Source organism: Ochotona princeps, chromosome 12 (assembly GCF_030435755.1).
Source record: "Ochotona princeps isolate mOchPri1 chromosome 12, mOchPri1.hap1, whole genome shotgun sequence".
In the NCBI taxonomy this organism is placed as follows: Eukaryota; Metazoa; Chordata; class Mammalia; order Lagomorpha; family Ochotonidae; genus Ochotona; species Ochotona princeps.
The window spans coordinates 36,506,224-36,527,956 of NC_080843.1; the positions used below are offsets into that span (position 1 = coordinate 36,506,224).

The 21,733-nt window shown below is 40.4% G+C and overlaps 1 long non-coding RNA gene and 1 pseudogene across 1 annotated transcript in view; both read left to right on the forward strand.

Moving 5' to 3' along the window:
- LOC131481563 (uncharacterized) overlaps window positions 1–21,733 on the forward strand; it is a 129,576-nt gene that overhangs the window by 78,627 nt on the left and 29,216 nt on the right. Inside the window, exons 3-4 of the long non-coding RNA XR_009246392.1 lie at window positions 8,104–8,194; window positions 20,224–20,455. This is a non-coding gene — a long non-coding RNA (uncharacterized LOC131481563). The remainder of the gene's footprint in view (window positions 1–8,103; window positions 8,195–20,223; window positions 20,456–21,733) is intronic.
- On the forward strand, window positions 9,605–9,775 carry LOC118758064 (U2 spliceosomal RNA; annotated as a pseudogene).

The window sequence follows — 21,733 nt, forward strand, 5'->3', positions numbered from 1 at the left end:
GCACTGGTGTGGACTGGATCTAGGGCGTGCAAGACTGGGTTAGACTCGAGCACCAATTGGAGCTCGTGAGAACCAGGATGAGTGTCGGATGGGCTGTGCTAGGTCTCTGTCCCTACTGAGCCTTGTGTGAACTGTGTCTTGGTATGGGCCAGGCTAGACTGGGCTGCAGCACCCAACAATAAGAACCGTAATGAGTGAATGCAAGTCAGGAAAGGCCACTGTTCCTGCTAGGACAGGAGGTGGACTAAATAGAGCTTAGTGGGCTGCAATACCAGCCCGTCCATACTAAGGCCAGGACTGGAGGCTGGCTGGGCTGGGCTAGGCTACAGCCCCACTGGCAAATGCCGAGGTGAGGCAGGCCGTACATACTAGACTGGGCTGCAGCACCCAACCAGCACACATGAGACCTGGGGGAGAGTGGGTAAACCCAGTAGTGGGGGCTGCAGGAAGATCCCTGATGGGCCTGGTAGGGGTCATTGTGGGTCGTTCTGACTAGGCTACAGTCCCCACTGGTTTCATAGGGGCCAAGTGTGCAGTTGGCAGGATCAAGATGGGTTGCAACACCCATTAGTTTACATAGAAGACAGGTCTGAAGACAACTGACCCAGCAATTGCAACTAAAAGTGTGCATGTAGGCAGGTTTGGGTGGCGGACTGTGCCAGAACTGTATTGGCATGCACACAGGAATCAGGTCTGGGATCACCTCAGAAGAAGTTTCTTTGGGAATCCCCCAATTGAACTGTTGGACTCAGAACTTCAACCATGGAGGAAATTTCAGATTCCATGGTCTGACCATGGAATGCATGTGGCAGGGCTGGGACTCCTTGGTGGCTTACATGGAGCAGTGGACAGCATATCCAGGTGCACATGGAGGATATGGCAGTACACTGGAGCCTGCAGGGGACACCTGGTACCATAACAGATGGTGGTGAACAAAGCAAATTGATCAACTACCCCAGCCAAAAGTTGGCAGTGAATACCTGGACAAATGCAGACTAAGGTCAGCTGATGGACTCTGGAGAGATTTCATCATACGTGGAGAGGCATGATCAGCAGCAATACAGAATTGTTGAAGTATCAAAATCACTTGAGGGCCCGGCATGATGGCGTAGTGGTTAAGGTCCTCGCCTTGCAGGCGCTGGGATCCCATATGGGCGCCGGTTCTAATTCCGGCAGCCCCACTTCCTATCCAGCTCCCTGCCTGTGGCCTGAGAAAGCAGTAGAGGACAGCCCAAAGCCTTGAGACCCTGCACCCACGTGGGAGACCCATTAGAGGCTCCTGGCTTTGGATTGGCTCAGCTCCAGACATTGCAGCCACTTGGGGAGTGAATCATCAGACGGAAGATCTTTCTCTCTGTCTCTCCTCTCTGTATATCTGCCTTTCCAATAAAAATAAATAAATCTTTAAAAAAAAAAAAACAAACACTTGAGCAGGACCCTCGGAGCATGCCCCACATCGGGGGACATTATTTGCCAAAAATAAAATTTGTACAATAAAAAATGAAATCATTGATGACATTATGTTTTGTGGATTTCACATTAAAAACAAACAAAAAACTCCAGACCCCAGCAAGTGGGATATGGATACCAGCCAAAGTCTCCACCTGCATCACTGGCATCTCATATGAACCCCAGTTCATGTTCCTGCTGCCCTACTTCTGATCCAGCTCCCCACTAATGGCCTAGAGAAGCAGGAGAGAATGGCCCAAGTCCTTGGGCCCCTGCACCTACATAAGAGACCCAGAAAAAACTCCTGTCTTTCACCTTCAGATGAGCCCAGCTCTGGTCATGGCAGCCATCTGGGTAGTGAACCAGCAAATGGAAGATCGCTCTCTCTGTCTCTCCTTCTCCATCTCTGTATTCCTACTTTCAAATAGACAATTTTTAAAAAGAAGAACTCCAGAAAGAAGAAAGGTTAAGGAATGAAGACTTAAGACCACTTAAAATATAGTGCAGAAAAATACAGACTGGAGACAGTAGATAGTCAGAATTTAGTGTAAATGAATGTGTATTAAGATAAGGAAATAGAAAAAATAAGCCCAACAATAAGTGTAAGAACAGCTGTCTTCCACAGAAAGACGTCCAATAAAAGCAAACCTTCTTCAAAGCAAATTTTTCATTCTTTAAATGAACGATATATAGTAGGAATTTTTTCTTCACAATTTATATAATGGAACAAAAAAATCTAGTAAATGTTCTAATTTGATTTCCTTATTATGAAATGAATTAAGTATTATCAAATCTATGGAATACTTTAAAATGTTTAAGCACAATCCTTCAATTTTATTTAAAATACAGTTTTGCTTCATTTGCTCCATTTTCAGGAAGTAATGCACAGGAAACTTCTAGTCCATCTTTGGCCTTTTTTTTAATGTTTTATGTAATTTAGGCTTGAATTATTTAAGGACACAAAACAAAGAACCACATCAGAACAAGGAAAGTAGAGCAACTCTTAAATCCACAAAGACTGTAAAATGTGCTCATGTTGGGTCTGAGTTATAAAGATGGTATGATGTAGTTATTTCACATAATTTTAATGATTATGGTAAGTTAATCTGAAAAGGGAGAAAAGCAATTTGAAAAAAATGGAGACCATGTTGAGTACAATAGGAAAGGATAAGAGCAAATAGGGAAAGAAATGGAAAGTGTTCAGGAAGCAATTACTTGCTCTCCCAGTGTTCTGTGAATGATCTAACAGTAGGTGCCCCGGGAGTGGAAAGGGGCCACTGCCGTGAATAGGACCTGAGGGAAGTAATCAGAGATAAGAATAACCAGTATCAGAAGCATAAGATACAGAATAGAGAGGATGACAAAGTTTACAGCCTCAACTTCAAAGACACTGCACAATGAGAAAGCGAGCTAAAGCTGAGAATTAAATGAAGGGTCTGCTCACAAATATTAGGAAACTGTAAGATGATGGAATACAGGCTCACTGAAGGAAGCAGGCAGGGTGTGAAAGAGAAAGCCCAGGAATGATGTGCCAAAAAAAGCAGAACCGTTATCAAGAGCACAAATGAATTTTTAGCCCTCCTGTTCAACTGCATAGATAGGAATGTCAAACAGGTTGCTGCAGTTAGGAATATAATTCTCAGAAGAAAGAAATTAAGGAAGCCAGCCTTCTCTAAACCAAAAAAAAAAAAAATTAGTCATTGGCATTCATGGGTGCAGTGTAGCCTGAGTTTCACTTTCAGAAGTTCCAAGGAGATGCAGCTAGCAGAAACTAAAAAGCTAAACTTAATGTCCTTCAAATGCAAACTGGGAACTGGGGCAGGCTGTAGGAGGGGAAAAGGGAAGGGATGTTCAACAAGTAACCCAAAGTTAATATGTGAAATAAAGTAACAAATGAAAATGATACGGGGAAAGAAGTTTAATTGCATATCTACAGTAATCAACATATATGACTTCTTTAATTATATCAGAAACACCTCATATCCTCCTCAGAAATCTTTGTTTATATTTAAGTATGCTGCTAAGTCAAAAATCTTCTTTACTACATTAAAATGTCAGATTATATAGTTTTATTTCTAGCCTTGTCACTTGATGTGCCTATGTCTCATGCTTCTTAGTGTGGGAAGGAGTTGGTGACATTGGCAGTATTGGGGACGTGTCCTCAAAGGACACTGTGAGATAATGTCTCATACTTTGCGATTTTTGACATATTATATATATATATTTTAAGATTGATTTTGTTTTTATTTGAAAGGCAGAGTTATAGAGACGTGGAGAAACAGAAAAAGAGAGAGAGAGAGAGAGAAAGAGAGAGAGAGCCTTTATCCCCTGGTTCCCTCCACAATTGGCCAGAGTGGCTGGAACTGGGCTGATCCAAAGCCAGGAGCCAGAAGCTTCCTCTAGTTCTCCCACATTGGTTCAGGGCCCAAGGACTTGATACATCCATTGCTGTTTTCCCAGACCATAAGCAGAGAGCTAGATCAGAAGTAGAGCAGCTGGAATTTGAAATGTCACCTTTATGGGATGCCAGTGCCTTAGGTAGAAGCTTAGCCTGCTACACCATGGCTCCAGTGTAGTAATTCACATTAATTTTGTTGAGAATCATTATTTTTTAGTAATGGTCATATTTCCATATCCTCTAGTGGATAACTGAAAAGGAGTAAAGAGATTTTTGTCAAAAAACATGTAAAGTTTACTTACTTGTTAAACTGCATAAAATGAGAGAAAATGACAAGCTCATCTTTTCCTGCAGATTAAAAAATAAATGAAATGTTATATTTTTAATAACCAGATTTTTCCAGAGAAATAGGAAATATGCGCATTAAAATACTTCAAACAGAAATTAGTCTAGTGTAATTAGTGTGAATTATCAAAATACCAGCATGTGAGTATATGTGTCCTATTATAAAAAACAGGTGCTTAAATAAGATAAAACTGCCTCCTGAGTTAACAGGGGATTTGAGCTGACTTGCATTTTTTTAAATATAAAAAAGGTCATTTCTAATTAATTTCCATAGGTACCAAGTCTATACATTTTATCAAAATGTTTCAAAAAGAATTGATCAATGTGATGAAGACATTTTATTCCCTCTCAATTTATCTTTGGCCCCCAGAAAGGGAATTTAAGTAGCAATCTGGTTTGAAATATTACTGGAGAAAGTGGCTACCATAATGGAAGAAAAAAAAAAGTTCTCACAGAATGGAAAGTTTCACATAAAAATGAAATAAGTCTGTAAGAAACAGGTGATTGACACAAGACACAGGTGGAGGGTTTGGCCTTGAATGGAAGGGAATACCTGAAGCTTGAGGTAGTATCAGAGGAACTGAGTGTGAGTATGAACACAAGAAGCTCCTGGGTGGAGGGCACCTGGCTTTTGACCTTTTTAGTTATTTGAGAGGCAATACTTTCTGTTGAGATCAGGTAGAGACAAGTTAAAGAAAAAAACCAAATGAAGTGTGAGTTATTGTCACAGACTACCAAACCCAGTATTAACCCTAAATAATGTTAAGCATGTATTTTATTTCCTTTGACATCTTTTCTCCAAGATGTAAAAAGATTGTAGTCCTAGACTTCTAAACGTTTTACAGCCAGCAGACAGACCTTAATCTTTGATTTGGCTTCCACACTCTTTCTTATCAATATTTTCCACTAAACTAGTAAAGGTACATACATGTTCTACTCTGGCTGAAGAGCTAATGTATCAGTCTCCAATTCTCCCATGTCACCCATATTCATAAAAATCATTTTTCCTCAGTTTGATGAGAGAGGCCACTTCCAGAGTCCCATACTTGCATGAAAGCAAGTCTTCGTAATAACATCGTTATGCAACCCCAGTTCCTACCTAATATATTAGTCTTTGAAGACAGTGTTCTGGTGAAAATACCTGCTAATTTTAATTAAATCGCTTAAGCATTGCAAAGAAAGATCTCTTTGACAATGAAGTCAGTTTTCCCTGGTCCTTCATTCTTTTTTTTTTTTAATTGGAAAGTCAGATATACAGAGAGGAGAGACAGAGAAGATCTTCAGTCCGCTGATTCACTCCCCAAGTGGGCAAAACAGCTGGAGTTGATCTAAACCAAAACCAGGAGCCAGTAGCTTTTTCTGGTTCTCTCATGTGGGTACAGGGTCCCAAAGCGTTCCCTGGCCACAAGCAGGGAGCTGGAGGGAAAGTGGGACCACCAGGATTAGAACCAGTGCCCACATGGGATCCCAGCACGTTTGAGGAGAGGACTTCAGCTGTAGGCTAGCACATTGAGTCCTTCATTGTGACAGGGAACAAATGTCAGAAGTTTGTCCTTTCTGTTTTTATAAAATTTGTCATAAAAATAAAAGTTTTGAATACCTTGCTAGTAAAATTTGCCTGTCTTGGGGCTGACTTTGTAGCAAAGCAGGTTAAGTAGCCACCATGATGCAAGAATTCCATGTAAGTGCTGAAGTACTTGGGCTCTTGCCACCCATGTAGGAGACAAAGATGGAATTTCAGGATCCTAGCTTCAGGCCTTTTGGGAACTGAACCAGCAGCCAGCAGATCTAAGATCTATCTGTGTGAGCATGTGTGTGTATCTGTCTCTCATTCATTGTAATCCTGTTTTTTCAAGTACAGGTTTTTTTTTTCAAAGAAAGATTTATTTTTATTTGAAAGGTAGACCTCAGAAGGAGATAGAGAAAGAGAACTTCTTTCCACTAATTCATTCCCCAAAAGGATGCAACAGCCAGAGCTGAGCTGAGCTGTAACCAGGAGCATCTTCCAGTTCTCTCATGTGGGTGTAGGTTCCCAAGGACTTGAGCCATCCTCCACTTTCTCCCCTGGCCATAAGTGGGGAGCCAGATCAGAAGTTAAATAGCTGGGACACAAACTGGTGCACATAGGGGATGCCAGCATTTGCAGATAGACGATTAGCCTGTAATGCCTGTGTCAGCCCCTCAAATACAATATTTTTAGAAACAAATACAATTTAACTGTCTGATTAGCAATAAGCATTTCCATCACTTCTTAAACATCAACAGTTTAGCAAGATGACACAACATCATCAAATGTAGCATACATTTAAAAAATCTTATTTATTCATTTATTTTTTTAGAAAGACTCTATTCAACATCACGACCAGACTATTATAATTAGCAACAGTATTTACTTGTAGATTTTTTTTTGTCCATACAGAAAAATATTGCCTGAAACATGTCTTTGAAGCATGCCACCACTGTGCTTGGTAGAGTTCACAAATCTGTTGTAATATGTCACTTCCCTATCACCTCAAGCTCTCTTCAACTGCTAAGCTTTCTTTCCTGGCTGTTACTGATGTCTCCTACCCCTGACAAAGCTACTGCCACTGCTAGGACCACCACATCCATCTTGATTTTATAGTTTGGCAAAATATTGACTGCCACCAACATAGGGGCCAGAGCTTCTGCATCCAAACTTTCCTGCCATCGTGGATCTAAAAGTTGAAGACTAGCCATTGGAAATTACCAAAAACAGTGTAGCTTTCACATCCATTACAACCATTCTCACTGCCACCATAACTAACCATGGCCTTGATTGCCACCACAGTCCTCATGAATACAGCAGTTTTCTTTATGACAGAAGTTGTCATTGTCATCGAAACTACCTCCACAATCACTACCAAAGTTTCTAGAACCACTTCAACCTTGTGGAGAGGATGAAGCACTGGCCACCTCCTGCTCTGCCAAGGCCTTCCTACTTCACAGCTGTGACCATCCAAAGCGTGGTGTTTCTGTGGTCACAGGTCAGAAAGGCAAAAACCCTTTTCTTGTCACTGCCTCATTCAGTCACTATCTCAATCACTTTGATTTTCCTTTACTGTTCAAAATAATCTCTGAGGTGAGTAACATACATTTTTAAACTTATAATAGGGTGGAACGCATAAGGCAACTGGTGAACAAACTGTCTTACTTAGCTTGGGATCAACAAACTGTCTTACTTAGCTTGGGATGTACCTTTTAAGTTTAACAAAGTTGACTGCTTCAATTTATGTTTAAGCCTCAGGCAAACAAGTTATTAAAACCTTCACAAGAGAGGTCTGTTGCCCACAAGGGGAGCTCCCTTGGGTCTCTGGCTAATCTTCACAAAGTCCTGGAAGAGTGTTTCAAAATAATTGGTGCAGAAGAGATTTTGGACCTCTGCAGCTGGAATGCATGTAAAATGGTTAAACTGAAATGCACTATGTATGTGAAGATGACAGGAATATATATACCATGAGCACCTGACTCATACTGAATGTACAACCTTGTCACCCTCTCCCATATGTAGTCAACTCATATAGATAACAGGATTTCTGCATTGTATGAACTGCAGCAATGGCTGTGACAAAGGAAATGAGGAAGTTACATGATGTTCTGGAAATAGCTTAGACTGATTTAAAGAGATGGAAGCCCAATTAGCTGGAGCACAGCCTGTCCCCTTCCTAAACATTAACAGACAAAAAGCCATTGCAGTAGCTGGTCCTTGCGTGTCTGAGCATAGGGGATCTGCAGCTTGGTAGGAGACATTGATTTCGAAGTTACGAATCTCAGGGCTCAGCAAAGACCCAGGGCCCAACCAAATGTGAACATCGAAGGAGATGCAAAATTGGATGTCATGACTGGATGTAGGCACATAGACTAACTGACTATTTAATCTTCAATAATTGTAGTTCTTCAATCAAAGAGAGGAAAATGCAGGAAAGAAGCTGCTGCCCTGAATCATTTTGATTACCCTAGGCAAGAGCCAAAGTAATGGAAGCGGTAAGTTCTTCCTCTGCCATTATAAAAGTGGGACTTACTGTCTGTTAACAGCTATATATCAATGTCAGGTATTATGATTATGTAAGAGGCTAGAACTGGGGAAAACGGAGGGGAGGATACAAACACATTCCTGTGCAATTTGTGACTTTATAGAAGAACCTTTTCACTGTGAGCCAACACAGAATATGAAGATTCTTCAGCATACAAATTTGTCTCAATCTATCTCCAGTGATCTATTAGTCTGAAAAAAGATTATCTGCATTACCAGCAAAGGAAGCAGCTCCCTTTCAATCCTTGCTACAGATTTCCACCTGCTCATTGCTTAAGGCTGGTAGCAAAGGAGATATGAGCAGTGGGCCTAGTGTATGCAGGCACCATATTAGATGTATTGGTACTGGGCTTTCATATACCTTTCTCCTTTGGGGAAACAAAGTCCACAAATCTCATGATTTATGAAGGATTGGTGCAGGTGAGCCCAGGCTAAGAAAGTTTGTGTACACAATCTACGTTCTATACTAGGAGGTGGGCCCTCTGTGGGCCCAAGGGTAAGGCAAGAAGGAAGGTCAACTTTCACCTCCTACATTTGTGTTCCTGCTACCCCAATTCGACCCTGCCAATTAGATAGATCATTATTAGACCCCTTGGTTTACTCAATCACCCTCCCTCAGAAACTGACGATTAAGTTTTCTTCCTTAAACTGGACAATCCAGATTAATCACACTCCCAGGTCCTCTCTGCCGCTCTCGCCAGCTCTACGTGTAACCCATCACCAAGGTGATCTCCAAAATTTATTTGCTTATTTCTCACAGGGCCAGGGAAGGCCCTGTAATTAGACCAGATCTGAATTCACTTTCATGTATTTATTTGGCCTGTTTGTACCACAGCTGCCTCAATCACCTGTTTATGAACAGTATGTAGAAGAGAACATGAGTATAGTGTTTGTCTCTTGACAGTGAACTTTGGCCCGTGTACACACTGATCCTGAGTCTGCAGAAATATGCATGGGAGATGTCAGAGTCTTCATATCTATAACACTCTGTCTTCCACAATGCTTCTTTTACATGGTTAACTCAAGTGGCGGATGTGGGTGAGATTGTAGCTGGGTTGTGAGTAAAGCGCTAGAAGAGAGGGTCATTAGATATACTGCCATGCCCATGTTTCACTTTGGCAATGGTACTGAGAGTGCTGCATCAAGAATACAGACCAGAGATTACATGAATTATGAGAATACAGAGGAAACAAACACATTGAAGCATATAAAATACACAGTGTGTAAATAAAAAATGAAATACACATATTTTCATACTGTTTCACCGAACAAAAAGTCATGGTTTCACTTGTGTTGTACTACTTTAATAAAGAAATAAATAAAATGGTTGTATCATTGATTGCTTTATTCATTCATTACTTATCACTTCTCGGTCTTTTGGCTAAGATCAAGTGTAGTATCTGTTCATTTACATATATATATATTATTGGAAATGCAGATATACAGAGAGGAGAAGAGACAGAGAGGAAGATCTTCCATCCAATGGTTCACTCCCCAAGAGGCCACAACAGCTGGAGCTGAGTCAATCTGAAGCCAGGAACCAGGAGCTTCTAGGTCTCCCACATGGGTGCAGGATCCTAATGCTTTGGGATGTCCTTGAGCGCTTTCCCAGGCCACAAGCAGGGAGCTGGATGGGAAGCGGGGACTGCTTGAATTAGAACCAGCACCCATATGTGCTTGGGTCTCCCCCACAGATTCCTCCAGTACCCCGTTGCCAGAGGGGGTGAGCCTGCTGCGAGAGACGAACAGAGAGGGGTTCCATCTAAGCAGTTCCAGTTTATTTGGGGAATTCAGTTTCTTACCTAGGGTAATGGGTAGCCTCAGACCAGGAATCCCAGGAATTCCAGGAGGGGAGAAACTAAGAGCAAATTGTCATTTGCATGACTGCGGAAGCCACCTCCCATGGGCCAGGGGCAAGTGAGCCAAATGACCCTGGCCAATCAGTCTTTCTTTGAAACTACTTGACCCCCACCCTGGTTCACGCCCAGGGCTCTGTCCTGTGCCGCCATCTTGCTCGCCACGTGTAACCCAGTGACCTTGACTGATAGCCGCCATCTTGTTGAATTAGTGACTTCTTTGTCTCTGAGCCCCACACATGGGATCCTGGCACATTCAAAGTGAGGAATTTAGTCACCAAGCTATCATGCCGGGCCCTTTTTTCTCTTCTTAATTTTATTTTAAGTGTTATAATATTTTTAATATCATTTACAATATAGAGAGGGATATGAGCCATGTGAGTCTCCGATTAGGGTGGGGAGGGTCAATGTATGGAGGAAGGTGGGTGGGCACCAGATGTTTCAATTTTTTTTCTCCTGTGTCTACAGTGGGAGGAAGGGGACTACTCCTTTCTCAAACTACATCAGCACCAGGAATGGGTAACAGTCATTTGGTGATGCCTACAGACCCCAGCATGGGAAAGGGTGTTACTTAAGTGGTTTTGATAGTTCTGAGACATTGTCAGTTTCGTTGCACCATGGTTGAGCAAAATCTTTCTAAGGTCTGCTGACTGACCAAGTCTACCTTAGTGCATCCCTAGGCCCAGGAACATGTAACAAAGCTTGGCCAGGAGAATGTCCAACCTGTTCTGCTTTCCATCATTTGATGAGACAGTCGACACCCTTTACTTACCCAGGTGAGCTGGCCTTCATGTCCCCCATGTATATCTGGGTATCCTGTCCATTGCACTGGCATCAGCAACTGAGGAGGCCCAGTCCTGATACATGTACTCCAAGGTTGGACCACATATATTGTGATTTCCCTTGTGGCCAGGTTCTGAGTCCTGTGGTCTAGAGAGGGAGTCCCCTAAGAAACCTCACCTGGGTGATCTCAGACTTGATTCTTGTGTGTACCAGCCAGTTGTAGGTTCAGGTTTGGTTCATCACCAGTGGATGCAGCTGCCTGGTCAGTTCTACCCCCACAGCCACATCTTTCACACTGACTTATGGGTGCTGCTTAGGCCAACTTAGCTTGCCACAGGCCCAGTCTTCATGCACACCAGCAGGTGTCACAGTCTAATTGGGGCAATCCCCAGTTGCCCCTACCAGGCCTACTCTCAGCCCCAGTTTTTGTGTGTGTTGGCATGTGCTGTATCCTAGCCCAGTCCATTCCACATTCAACCTGGCTTTGTACATACCCATGGGTCCTGCAGCATAGTCCAGCCTGGTCTATCCCTAGACTGGTCTGCCCTTTGACTGACCCCCAGTCCCATCTCTTACACTCACCAGTGGAAGCAGAGGCCCAGGGAGTCCCCAATCCTGTGGCATGCTCCCAATCCTGTGTCTTATATGTGCCAGCTGGTACTGTGATCCAGTGTCGGATGGCTCTCCCCATCCCCAGTTTTGGCATTGCCAATAGGTGTTACAGCCTGACTCAGCCTGGCCCACCCCCAGTCCTAGCTCTCACTGGCAGTGCTGCAGATTTTCCCAACCTGGTTCTCCCTGAACCCAGGCTCTCACACTCACCAATGAGAGTTGCAGCCTAATAGTAGAGGTCCCAGAGTTCCCTTACCAGGACTGTTTACAATTCCAGATATTGCTCATGCTGGTAGATTCATCAACACAGCCTGCTATGGTCCATCCACAGTCCATTTAGCAATAATTTATTCAGCTTCTATTATGTGCCAGGTGCTGTTTCAGGGAATGGCAGTGAAAAGGATACACAAAATCTTTGCCCTCACAGGATTAACTTCTGATGGAGAAAGACCACAAACAAGTTATATATGTATGTTCACACACATACAATGGCATTTCAAAAGGTTTACAGAAAATGGAATTAAACAATTATTTGAGTGAAAAAAATATTGAAACCCATGCGTATCTGTGGCCTTAAAAAGTCTTTGAAAATGTGTTTCATAAGTAAAAACTATGCATGGAATTCAAATTATTTTGTATCAAAACAAATTAGTTAATTACATTTTCCATGAACTTTTTGAAGCTCCTTCATTATATATGTGTATTATGCATATTCACATAAAAGCACTGAATATCTAGAATGTTAACAATATGATTATATAAATATAGATAGTACTACTACTTATCGTAGTACAGACTGTTTCCCAATTTTTGTGGTTCAATTTAGGATTTTTCGCTACACAAAGATGTCAAAGTGGACTCAACCATTTTCTTAAGAATTACATGAGAGTTGTGTTGAATGATTTTGCCCAACTGTAGGTTAATATAATGAAATGTTGTGAATATGTTTAATGTTGAATAATTTTAGCTACAACATTAAGTAGGTTAGACATTAAACTTATTTTGATTCATTATATTTTCAGTTTACAATGGTTTTAGTATGACATAACTCGAAAGAGTGAGAAGCATTAGTTTTGGTAACATTAATGTAACATTTTGTTTTTCTATGTGGACTTGTGCTTCTGTGTGTGCACATGCATGTGTGTTGCATACACGTAGATAGTAATACAGTGATACATATTATGAAGAAAAAGCAGGAAACACAAACAGGACATGTGAGGGGCTTAATAAACTGACTAAGAAAGTTTTTATTGGTAAATTGAACTTTGAATAAAGATTAAAAAAATAAAATGGAGATATCCAGAAGAGGATGTTCCAGGAAAGAGAACTAACAAAAAACGTTATGGTGGCAGAAATGGAATGAGCAAGCAGAGAATAAGAGGAGAAGTCAAAGTAGCAATGGGATCCACATCAGACATGACTTTGTGAAGCTTTGTCCTTCACTCTGAGGGACCAGGAAACCATCGGATGATTTGGAGCAGAAAAGAACCACATTCTTTCATTTTAAAAGGCTCACTCTGGCTGTTCTGTGAAGAGTTGACTTTAGCCATAATGGTGGAAGCAGGAACAACCATTAGAAAAGTCTTACAGTAATTCAGAGGAGAGCAAATGGCAGTGATAAAAATGGTGAGAAGTGGGCACATGCAATAGAATGAAAGGGCTTACTGAAACATTATCAGGGTATGTGACAAAAACAGAAGGATTGTGGATGGTTCTGAGGTTCTTAGACTGAAAAGGTAGAATAATAGAAAGTGAAAATCAAAAAATAAGGAACTTGCAAAAGTAAGGGTGGCATGTGGAAAGATAACATATGATGAATTCAGTTTAGATTGTGTTAAATATGAGTTCTCTATTAGACATCTAAGGGCCATAGCACTACTAACAGTCATGCTACAGTCAAGGTTATAAACATTTTTATATATTTATATTTTTAAGTCACTCAGATGATTACTTGTGTGGTTACAGAAATGCTTAGTTGTTTAAAATTAACTTTATTTTTATGTGAGCTCAAATGTTAATATATTCTTTTCTCAAATGAACAGGAATTATAACAACTGACTGCAAAGTGTGCTACAAGAATAAGCCAAGGTAGAATTTGATCCAACTCATTTTGCATGTTAATCACACAATTTGGAAACCTTTGCACTTTAAAAAAACATAAATACATTCACTTTATCCTCATGTATATGAGAAATAAAATTCAACTCGTTTCTAATTTTTTAAAATTCATGAGCTTATATCTGGTGTTCAGTCATGCAGGACTGTAATTTGCTACTCTTATGTTCTCTTCATTTTTTTTTTTTTAAAAGTTCAGCTTCTTTAACTTTCTGCTGTCAGAACAAATGTGTACAGAATCTTCTAAAAGTGTACCTGTCATCCTTTTTTATTTCATGCATACCAGAGAAGTCAGAATCCAAGCCTAGGTGTTAAACAAAAATTACAAAAGCCCATGTCTTGGACTGAGCTTCTTCTTGTACAAGGCCCCAACAGTCCAGATCAAACCCAAATGGAATAACCAAACTGAAACTCTAAGGAAACAAATTTCCAGACATGCCAGTTTTTCCTCACAAGAGGACATTCCTGCCTACTTAAACCAGTGCAATGAAAAAGTCCCCTCTGTATTCCTTTACCAAGGAAGTAGCCTTATGTCAATGAGCGGAGATTTTTTTTCTTTTGCATTCTTTCCTTATACCTATGTTAGAAAGCTTTGTGTTCTACTATCACACAGTGAAAACTTTCATTTTATTTTGTTAGATAGGGACCTCCTCAATCCATGACTGGCAAATAAAAGCCAATTAAATTTATAACTACGCGTGTTGCAACTTTGTGGGCAATGATTATCATTATTATTGTGGATCAGTGGCAAGTGTATTGCTATGTGATGCAGAAGTACAATGGACCCTTTATCACATCTACCATTCATTCCCACAAATAATTAAAAAAACACTTCAGATTTCAATGTAAAGGAGAAATTCTTTAATGTTAAGAAGACTAAAACAGGATATGAGGAAGAGATACAGTTCTGGATAAGAATCTGTGTGCTTGTTTGTTTGGTTTTATTTGTTTTAATGTATAAAGAATAGAAATTTATTCATCTTATAGTTTGGGAGGTTCACTGTCAAAGGTCATGTGGCTATATCTATTTGGTTTTCACTCAGGGCCCTCTTGCCTACATTACAGTATGACAAATGGCATCATGGTGGGAACACATGCTAGAAGGAAAAGATACATGGCCACATAGGAAACCAGAGACCTGGAAGGGACTAGTCTTGATTTGTGTGTGTGTGTGTGTGTGTGTGTGTGTGTGTGTGTCTTTGTTTGCTTTTTAAAAATAACAACCTAATCATGGAAACTAACCTGAGGTCTTAACTAAAATTACATTAATTTCTTGTAGAACAGTACTCCCACTGACCTAATTACCTTCTACTATGCTCTGCATCTTTTTAAATTTTACTTTCTATTATTACTATTATTATTATCATCTTATGATGCAGTTCCATAGGCCCTGGGATTTCCCTTATCCCTACCCCTATTCCTCACCCCCTCACTGAGTTCCCCTATATTATTACTATATTATTACTATACTATAGTTCTTCATAAACAGTCAAACCTGCCCTACAAATGATACTTAAAGATGTTCTCTTGACAGAGACAATGAATAGTACCCAACAAAACCAAGGGCAAATGTGAAGAATATCTCATTAAAATAATAACAGAAGACTAAATCAATTAATAACCCATTGCTAAAATGACAGGGCCAAATTACCACCCATTCGTATTAATCCTGAATGTAAATGGCATAAACTCACCAATCAAATGTCACAGATTAGTATATTAGATTTTTTTAAAAAAAAAAACAAAAACATCTATTTGTTGCCTACAAGAGACACATCTCACCAGCAAAAATCAGTGGAAACTGTATTTCATGGATTTTGATTTTTTTGTTAGTTTCATCTCTTCAACACACTTTCTTCTCATTAAATTCTTCACTGACTCATAGATCATATAGTAGCATCATTTTCTTCAAGAAGGTTCTTGATTTTCTTTTTCATTTCTTTAGCAACACATTAGTCATTCAGTAGCATGTTATTTTACTCCATGGTGTTGTTAATTTATTTTTTTTTCCCTGATATTGACTTTGTTTTGTGGCTTTTCGTGTAAGGGGATGTATAGTAACTGTGTAATAGAGACTGTCATATCTAGTAGCATGTTATTTAATTTCATGGCATTGTAAATTTCTATTTTTCTTCCTGTTGTTGGTTTTGTATTGTAGCTTTTCATTTAAGGGGATGTATAGTAACTGAGTAATAGAGACTGTCATATCCAGATGTGAGGATACAATGCAGTATGCATCTCTACTTCCAGATCAAAAATGGACTCCCAGTGAAACTGTTTACTGTATCTTGACAGTAGGGTGCTGGACTCTGCCATGGTCCATGCCTGCAATGATGGACATGTGACTGTTTTAAAGATTCATTGTTTTAAAGATTCATTTACCTTGAGAGGCAGAGTTACAAAGAGAGGACCAACAGAGATCTTCCATACGCTGGTTCACTTCCCAAATGGCCACAATGACCAGGGTTGAACCAGGTCAAAACAAGGAATCAGGAATTTCTGTGTTTCCCACATTAGTGGCAGGGGCCCAATGACTTGAGCCATCATCTGCTGCTTTCCCAGGTACGTGAGCAAGTAACCAGATCTGAAATGGAGCAACTAAAACTCCAACCAGCATTCTTCTGGGTTGCTGGCATCAGAATAACAGTGATGGTTTGACCAGATGTACGACAATGCCTGCCCCAAGGAAAGAATGTTTAAACAAAAAGAAAAAGAAGAAGAACAGTTAAGGCACTTTGCCAAATTTGGCCTAATGTGTATCATATCTTCTCCAATTTTCCCAACCTCCCACTTCAATCAGTATTATGCTAGGTAATTTTCAGATTTCAATAGACTGACTTTGTGATTTCTGTCTCTCTATTCCCTATGTGCTGTAATTCTTTTTTTCTTTAAAGATTTATTTAATTGTTTTGGAAAGGCAGATATATGGAGAAAAAGAGAAAAATCTTCCATCTGCTGGTTCATTCCCCCAAATGGTTGCAATGGCTAGAGCTAAGCCAGTCCAAAGCCAGGAGCCAGGAGCTGCTTCTGGGTCTCCCATGTGGGGGTAGGGTCCCAGGCTTTGGACCATCCTTTACTGCTTTGTCAGGCCAAAAGCAGGGACCTAGATGGGAAGTGAAGTAGCCAGGACTCAATAGGGTATCCATATGTGATCCCATCCCTTGCAAGGGGAGGATTAGCAATTAAGCCATCATGCCTGGATCCCATTCCCTATTTCTGTCCCCTTTTCCCTATCATCCTTCAGAAAGCTTTCGAACAGTAAACATATTTATTATCCTAAGCATAGTATTTTGATCTAAGCCAAAAAAACTGAGTAATTAGTAACACAGTTAATGGCAAATATACTGCACTTTAAACTGAGGATTACCAGATCTTCATTCCAATATCTTGTAAAGAAGAAAAAAATTTCTTCTAAAACAGAATTCCAATAAAGCTGAGATGTCATGCATGGTGTGCCCTATGAGAGAATCATGAAGGCTGACTACTGGCATTTTAAATTATCCAGATAATTATATGGTTCTTCATATCAATCCCTTAATGTATGTATAGCCTGAGATAGAGGCTTGTGTGCAGTGCCACTTTTTAATTCTGCTTATGTGCATCTGCCAAGTTTTCCTATGCATACTTTTTAGTTTGCTAGTTTTTAAAAGAAAAGCAAGAAAAAATGCAAGAAAAAGGAAAGATGAGTGATTTGATCACCAGAAACCCCAGAGCCCTGTTAAAAAGTATTTGTACTTTAAAAAATCTTTTTTTGCTGAAAGCTTTCTCAGGAGAAATAAATTATACTGACTCTATATAAATAAAAACAGAAAGAGCAAAGACGAACATGAACATATATTACCAATGCCATTCATCAAATATAGTTGACACTTCAATCTAATCCGGCAAATGAAAACACAGAAGTTTATAGAGTTATAGGAAGTAAGCAATTTAAACATAGCAGGGCACAAGGTCATCTAACAACACAACTGGGAAGATGTCCCTTTTTCTTTCCTTGTTTTCTCTCTTTCATCCTTTCAAAGCTCTCAAACACTGACTGATAATCAATCTTTCTCACAGGGCAAGGTGATCCTTAAATCAGATAATTAATAGTAGCAATCCAAATGTTCCTTCCCAAGTCCACCTTCCTCTAATATCATAAAATAAAAGGACACTTCATGCATTTCAGGCTATCATTATGGTGCAAGGTTTCTCTTATAATAAAGTAATACATTTCTTAACTAATTAGTTCATTAATTTAAATATGATTCCCAGTTAAAACCTTTTGAGATAGTTAATCTTTCTTAAGAGTGTTACATTGTGAAAAAACAGTTCTCTGAGCAGTGTCACCACTAATCATGAATGGCCTGGACCAGTGAGAAAAGACAGAGCTGCAAAAAGCACATGTCATTTGGTTTGGAAAGCAAATGCTCCAAGGCTGCTTCATACTCAGAAATCACAGCCATGTCATGCAGGTGCCATGGCAAACTTTACAGTTCCAATTAGGAGGACAGTTTTCAAAGTACTGCTCAAACGCTTTGCTAGCCTGTATGTAAATACTTCACTAAAATCACTGAGCAGTGATACAGTTCAATACTAATATCACAAATTAAAGATGACATCTGAAAGTCTGCTCTTCAAAAGAGTGATCAGAGCTCAAGCAAGGCAATCATCAGTGGCTTAAGCAACTTTCAAGAGCCATGGGGGAAAAACAAATGTGATGGAGCTTGGAAATGGCACCGGTGCATGAAGAACATACCATATTAAAGAACAACTGCTGATTGACCCAGTGATGGAGTGGAGGATCTGACCATATGCTTCCATAAAGGACATTTGGAAATGGCTTCAAGATTATTCCCTGAGAGCTCATGATGGTTACCTGGTGTATTCCCATTAATTGACAATGTAAACTTTATCTGCAACAGAGAAATAAGCTGTCAAAATAACTGCCTGTCCTCCTGGGAGGAAAAAAATTACCTGAATAATGAGCACACCAATGTTTCTCAAGCAAAATATCAAAGGATTATGCTGACTGCATTTCCCTTGTGTTTTGTAGTCACTGCCTTGGAAAAAAGAATCATTTCCACTTCCTTACTTGGGTCATTTGAATAGGGGAAAGTTGGTATGGTGAATTGAGAGCCAGGATATAAAGTTATAGAAGACATAGCAAAGGAATCAATGAATAGTTCATAATCCCAGCACAGGGCCCTCTGCCTTATGCACACTATTCTGGGCCAGCGTCCTTTGGTAAATCACATTTTTGCTCATAGAAGTTTCTATTTAAAAGAGCATGTAATGAAGATAGCTTGGGAATGATGCCCAAATCCCAGAATCTCCACAAAAGGAGCTGTACAATTCCCAAGACACTGCCCCACTGTTTGAGAAGGTGACAAGAAGTGAAGCTGAACATATAGATCAGTCGGTGTTAGTCCCCTGTAGCAGTGCAGGCAGTTCTCATGACGGTGGGCTCTGGGAGTTCAGCCACTGGAGTTATAACTACAACTTTTCTCCTTACCAACTGTGTGGCTTTGGGAAGATTACATAATTCCTCTGTGCTTCAGCTTTCCTCTGAAAAACAAGGACACTATCTTGCCAGTCAGGGCCTGGTATGTTCCAAACAACTATTGTGTATTACTATTGCCTTCCTTGCCCTAGAACAGATGAGGGCAATGCTTAGGGAGCAAACTCAGAGTTGCTCAGCTTCAGTTCACTCAGTCTCCTCACTCTGATTCAAAAGTAAGGCAAGGGTCGGAGGGAGCAGGGGCAGAAGGTGGGGAGCGCAAAATTCTCTTCTTGTAGTGGCTGGCCAGGTCCACAGTGAAGAACCTACAGCCCCTGCTGCTGCTGTCTGTGCAGAAGCCGAGGGCCCCCAGGCAGGGCTGTTGATCCACAGCCCCTTTTCTAACCCGAGAAGAGACCTGAGTAGCAGACAGGGACCATGGAACCTTAGGCCTCTACTGCCTTTTTTTTCTTTTTTTTTTTTTTTTTTCTTGCGCTGCATCTTCCCACAAACTACTCTGCTTCTAAGTACAAGGAACTAAACTCCATAGTATACACAAAGCAAAGTCTTACCACTGAGTACTCTGTTCCCCACACCTACTCCCATCCCCTTCTCCCCACCCCGCTCATGGAGAACACCAAACATCAGCTTTCAGTTAGCACCGTCTCTCTGGTTCCATGGAATCAACGAAACAAGCACTTGTAATAGATGCTTGTCCGGATGTGATACTGGATGCTTGTCTTAGGGTTTAGCTTCATTTTTTCCAGTGGTGTCACTAGGGCCTGAGATTGGTTCCAGAAGTGCAGTGGTTACTACAGTGGTTAAGAGTTAGAAATTCTATGTCTGTAGCAACAATAAGGTAAACACCTGTTGACAGGTGAATAAAGGATAAGGGCTAGAAACATCTGCATCTTATGCTAGCCTTCATGACCTTAATTTTCAGCCTTTCCTTTTTTTTCTGAATATCCTTTGATTCTAAGAGGCTGTAGACCAGGAATATTAGGAGAAAAGAAATGGGCATGAAGCAGCAGAAAGAGAATGCTGCTTTTTGCTGTAATTGCTGCGAGTGCAGAGATGGACTGTGAAGAGCAGGTGCCACATTGGATTGAAATTTTCTCACCTGCACTTTTTCCAGCAGGCTGACACAAAGGGAAGGAGGTGACATGAGAACAATCTCCCCATAACAACTATCTCCCACAACTGCGTGATCCATAATGGCAGTAATAGAGAAAGCAAGCCGTGGTAAAGGTGCATTGCCTCGTCTCTGTGAGATCAAACAATGCGTAGGTTGATGGAGGAGACGCTTTCATATCTCCTGAAAAGTCCATATTTCTCAATATTGCTGAACTACCAAGACTCTTCCTAAGGTAAGGTTAAAAAAATAATTGTGGTGTGGGCTCCTGTTTCAAAAGAAGAACAAACTGTTATTTAAGTTCTGTAAGAGAACAGCAGAGACACTGAATACAGACGGTGCCTCTGACCCATTGTGATACAGGAGGAAAATAAAGCGGGGGCTGCCTGTGAATACCCTGCCCTGAATTCAAGAGTGGTTGGAGTGCATAGGACAGGCAGGAGGGATGATTATTTTTTAATGGCCACTTCAACTGAAATGTTCACGCTGGCATTGTTCTTGGGCACAAAGCTTCCATTCTGTAAGTCACTTGTCACACTCCAATTAAAAACAGAATTTTTTTGTTAAGGGGTAGTGGAATATCAGTTTCCTTCACCTGCACTTTGTCTATTGTTGAAAATCTTACATTAAAAAGTTGAAAACCAAAAGGAGCTTTGTATAAGCTCAGAGTGCAGAATATTGCCACTTTAAAAAGAAATACCATTTCTGAAAGAAAGCAGAGGTGTCAGAGACAAAGAGAAAAAGAGGGAGATGTGTCAGTCAGTCAATAGTATTTATTGAACACTCACTGTGTGGGGAGAACATAAAGGCCATGACGCACTTGGTACTTGGTCTCCAGGAGCTTGTAAACTAATGAAAGGACTGGCATTCACATGAGAAAATGCTTTCAAAGCCCACGCATGCGAGAGGTGACAACTAACTTTAATGAACTGCGTATCTGTTGTCTGTGTGTGTGTGTGTGTGTGTGTGTGTTAGAGAGTGAGAAAGAGAGCTTAAAGGTGCTTAAAAGTAAGAAATACCCATGGTAATGAAATCAGAGAATAGATACCACTGAACACAGAAGAAATGATACCAATTTTTTTTTCTGTAGCAATTTTTTCTTTCAGTTGACTCTTCTCTGTGAGTAAATCAGAAGTGGAAATGTAACACAGGGTACGTTTCTTGTCATTGGGTTGTCAGGAAACTCACTTCTCCCCATGTCGGATAGCTAGCGCTTCAAAGATATGCATCATATGCACTACTGTTCCACCTCGTGGAATTGATTTGACTTGAAAATGCAGTGACAGGGAACCATATTGGGGAACAGAAATTGTTTATGTAATTGCTTGGTCTGTTGGTGAATCCAAGCTTTCATTTAGAATTCATTATTTTATAAACTGCACAAAGGGATTTCCAAGTTGTCAAGCTTGGTTTGTAAAAAATAAAATAAAAAAGATATGATAAAATGTCTGGCACAGCCTTTCTGACTTTAATTTTTTTTCCCCTCCATCCTATTCATCTTCCCAGTCATAGC